At 39.9% G+C, this 4694-nt stretch overlaps 1 pseudogene; it reads left to right on the forward strand.

The window, feature by feature from the left end:
- The first annotated feature begins 3136 nt into the window (after positions 1-3136).
- Positions 3137-3308, forward strand: LOC138844854 (U2 spliceosomal RNA; annotated as a pseudogene).
- The last annotated feature ends 1386 nt before the right edge of the window (positions 3309-4694 follow it).

Below are 4694 nucleotides of genomic sequence, written 5' to 3' on the forward strand. Positions count from 1 at the left end.
GGTAGAGTTATAGACAGTGAGAGAGAAAGACAGAGTGAAAGGTCTTCTTTCCATTGGTTCACTCCCCAAATGGCTGCTACAGCCTGCACTGCACCTATCCAAAGCCAGGAGCCAGGTGCTTCTTCCTGGTCTCCCACGTGGGTGCAGGAGTCCAAACACTTGGGCCATCCTCTACTGCCCCCCCCCCACCCCCGGCCACAGCATAGAGCTGGACTGGAAGAAGAGCAACTGGGACTAGAACCCCGTCCCCATATGGGATGCTGGTGCCGCAGGCAGAGGATTAACCATGTGAGCCACGGCGCTGGCCCAAGAAGAGTCCTTTTTTAATTTAAGGAATTTATTAATACATTAGAGTCTCACAGTCACAAAAATACATGAAAATTACTAAACACAATTCTCATTTTAATGTGATATTAATACAAACAAAACAGATTCAATATAGTTCAATATAGTATCTACAAGTCTAAGTATATAATGATACTTCCTTTCTTTTGTATATAAAAGTAACCAAGAAACTCTATACATGTGTTTCTGTATATGTATATATGAAAAAGGTGTGGGAGGATATATGCAGGGCTATAATGAGGTGAGAATAAAGACAGGTTGATGAGTATAATTCATTTAAAAGATTTAAAAAATTTCTTTCACTGCTGATGTCCTTTTTCCCATTATTTCTGCAAAAGGAAAGAGACTCACTCCTTGACAGGTGAAAAATTTCACACATTGCACCTGCAAACCATCAAGGCCTTTAGAAAAGAGAAAGAGTTAGTCTGACTTTCACAGCTTAGTTGTAAACTATGAAGAGTTTAAATAATAGTTTCCCAGAAGTCTGATTCATTGAGGTCCCTGGTCCTCAGGAAAGCAAATCAATAGCTGTCTGTCTGCCTGGGTAGTTGGGTTTGTTGATGGTGTTGTAGATATATTATTTTGCTGATAAGGAGAAAATGTAAACCATTCCAGAGAGCACTAGTGAGCTAATTGCAGGAATGAAACACTCCATCTTCAGTCTGCTTTTTTGGCCCAAGTTATCCTTTGTTTCCAGATTTTTCTCTTTATCACAGTGTAAGTTCCTGAGGATGCCACTGGGATCATCAGAGGAACTTGAATCAAGAAAGGCAGATTTGGACTTCTTTTTCTTGTTTTGATGGTTGAGGATTTTGATGTATCTGGAGCTAAAGGAGATGGGGTGTTTTGATAAGCTTTTGCCCATAAGTGGTACACAGAATCATAGCAAAACTTTAGCTCTTACTTGGGTGTTAGGCATTCGGTAGAGAGAACCTCTACATGTAGGTGTCAAGGAAAGGCTTTTTCAGTTCCATTTGTTGCTGTGGTGAACTACTGATATATATATATTGACAGACAAAATTAGGATAGCGGTTAGCTTGAAGGGGGCTGAGAGTGGATCTTTCATCAGAATAGGGGGTCTCTATCTTTGGGGTGCTGACAATAGGCTATTTCTTGGCTTGTATGCTTCCTTATTGTTAAAGTATATGTTGGTGTTTTATTTGATTTTATGTATGTGTATTACCTTCCACAAAAAAGATTTTTAAAGAAGAAAGAGGAAGAAAGGAGGTGAGGAAGAATGAAAGAAGGATAGTAATAGTTGGATGTTGACAGGTAAGTGTGAGCAGAGAGAAGTAATGAAGTTGATTGTGTTTGCGAGACAGTAGTTACAATGATGAACATATGAGTCAAGACAGCAGCTCATGGCAACAATGAGAGAATACATTTTCACGTAAAATGTGTAATAATACTTAATTATCTACCTTAGCCTGGGTTAATTAGAAAACAGAATCTTAGGCAAATCTTCAATGTTAATACTTTTTTTTAAAAAAGATTTATTTATTTATTTAAAGGTCAGAGTTACATAGAGAGGAGAGGCGGAGAAAGAGAGAGAGAGAGAGAGAGAGAGAGAGAGAGAGAGAGAGAGGTCTTCCATCCACAGGTTCACTCCCCAGTTGACCGCAATGGCCAGAGCTGCGGTGATCTTAACCAAAAGCCAGGAGTTTCCTCTAGGTCTTCCCAAATGGGTGCAGAAGCCCAAGGACTTGGTCCATCTTCTACTGCTTTCCCAGGCCACAGCAGAGAGCTGGATCAGAAGTAGAGCAGCCAGGTCTTTGAATTGGCGCCCATATGGGATCCTGGCACTACAGGCGATGACTTTACCCGCTACATCACAGTGCTGCCCCCCCCCCCCACGTTAATACTTAATTGTGCACTAAAATCTAGGGATTGAGAATTGATGGAGAGAGTGAGAGCAAGAGAGAGGCCAGAAGTGATATAGAATGCATAGAAGCATGTAACCAAGCTGGGTAGGGCTTAGTAATGTGTGCTGATGATTATTTGATTTTACAGAGTATCTACACAGAGACTATAGAAGTCTCATGTCTCTAATCAGTCTCAGTTCAGAGAAAAAGTAAAATAAAAAAAAACTTCCAACTTTCACATTACAGAAATTGAAGTGTTTCCCATAGATGTCTCCTATCCTAAACTTCTAGTCTGTACTACATAGCTCCTCCAGCCCTGGCTTGGGAACCTGGATTCAAAAGCAGCAGGAACAGCATCTTTGGAATGAAGAACAGCCTAAAGGAATGAGGCAGTGAAGCAAACACTAAGAGCAGATGCTATTATATGAATGAGGCTTCTCTTTCTACAGCATGATCTGTAACACTTTTTTCTATTGATAAGTAATTTCTGCTTCTAAATTAATTTAATAAATGAGAATTTTCTGTTTTTTGCTTATATAAAGAAGGATTTACAGATGTGGTTAACAATTTTTTTCAGAGTATATACTTTTAAAATTATTTATTTTTTGTTTACTTGTAAGGCAGAAAAACATGCAGGCAAATGCATGCCTACACACACACAAACACATGGAGACAGAACGAGCAACCTTGCTCTCCCATCTACTTGTTTATTTACCAAATGCCTGCAATAGTGGAGGCTGGTTCAAGTCAAAGCCAAGAGCCTGGAACTTAATTCCACATGGGTGGCAGACATCAAGCACTCAAGACTCAAGTACCTGCTGATCCCAGAGTCTACACTGGCGGGAATCAGGAGCCATAGCTGGGACTCAAACCCAGATATTCTGATGTGATATGAGAGGATTTTAGCGTGTAGGCTAAAAACCTGTTCCATCGCTTCTCGGCCTTTTGGCTAAGATCAAGTGTAAAAACCTGTTCCAAAAGAACATGCTTTTAGTAATTAGCAGCTGTAACTATATGTCTTTTACTTTAAATAATTATCAATTAGGGGCTGGCTCTGTGGCGCAATAAGTTAGGCCATGGCTTGCAGTGATAACATCCCATATGTGTACTAGTTCGAGTACCGGCTGCACACCTGGGAAAGAAGCAGAGATTGGCCTACGTCCCTGGGCCCCTGTACTCATGTGGGAGACCCAGAGGAAGCTCCTGGCTTCTTGCATTGGACTGGCACAACCCTGACCATTGTGGCCCTTTGGGAGGTGAACCACTGGATGGAAGATTCTCTCTCTCTCTCTCTCTCTCTCTCTCTCTACCTCCCTTTATCTCTGTAACTCACCTTTCAAATAAATAAATAGATCTTTAAAAATAGTTGTCAGTTACATAAACAAGACTAGTGTCTGCAAATACTAGCTGATAGAATAAAAAAGGGAGAGAACGATCCAACATGGGAAGTGAGATACACAGCAGACCCATAGAATGGCAGATGTCCTAAACAGCACTCTGGCCTCAGCATCAGCCCTTAAGGCATGTGGATATGGCTGAAAAGCCCATGAGAGTATTTCAGGCATGGAAAGCCAAGACACTCTGGAAAAAAAAATCCTAAATGAAAGATCTCTGTGAGTGAGATCCCAGTGGAAAGAAAAGGTTATCAAAGAAGGAGGTGCCTTTCTCTGAAGGGAGAAGAGAGCTTCCACTTTGACTACGACCTTGTCTAAATATGATCAGAGTCGATGAACTCGGAAGGCTTCCATAGCCTTGGCAACTCATGACAGGAGCCTAGAGTGATTGCTGATGCCATAATAAACAAGAGTGTCAATTTGTTAAGTCAACAACAGGAGTCACTGTGCACTTACTCCTCATGTAGGATCTCTGCCCTTAATGTGCTGTACATTGTGATTTAATGCTAAAACTAGCACTCAAACAGTATTTTTCACTTTGTGTTTCTATGTGGGTGCAAACTGTTGAAATCTTTACTTAATGTATGCTAAACTGATCTTCTGTATATAAAGAGAATTGAAAATGAATCTTGATGTGAATGGAAGGGGGGAGGGAGAGGGAAAGGGGAGGGTTGTGGGTGGGAGGGAAGTTATGGGGGGGGGAGCCATTGTAATCCATAAGCTGTATTTTGGAAATTTATATTCATTAAATAAAAGTTAAAAAAATTGTCAATTAAGTTTGACAGAGAAATTTAGAAATTCCATTCTTTTAAGGTATTTTATATGGGATATTTTTCCAATTTTTAAATTTATATAAGGAGCTCATGCTCCTACCTTTCCCTCCTCCTTCCTTTCTTATTCTATCTTTTAATTTTACAATGACATACTTTCCATTTATTTTATACTCCTAAGCTTAACCCTCCTCTAAGTCAAGAATTCAACAAATAGTAGAAGAAAAAAAACCTGTTTGTCAACAGTAGAGAGAGAGGCTGTAAACAATCATTGAATCTCAAAATGTTAATTTTGCTCATATACATTACATTTTTTGTACTCT

The sequence above is a fragment of the Oryctolagus cuniculus genome, chromosome 12, assembly GCF_964237555.1.
Source record: "Oryctolagus cuniculus chromosome 12, mOryCun1.1, whole genome shotgun sequence".
NCBI lineage: Eukaryota > Metazoa > Chordata > Mammalia > Lagomorpha > Leporidae > Oryctolagus > Oryctolagus cuniculus.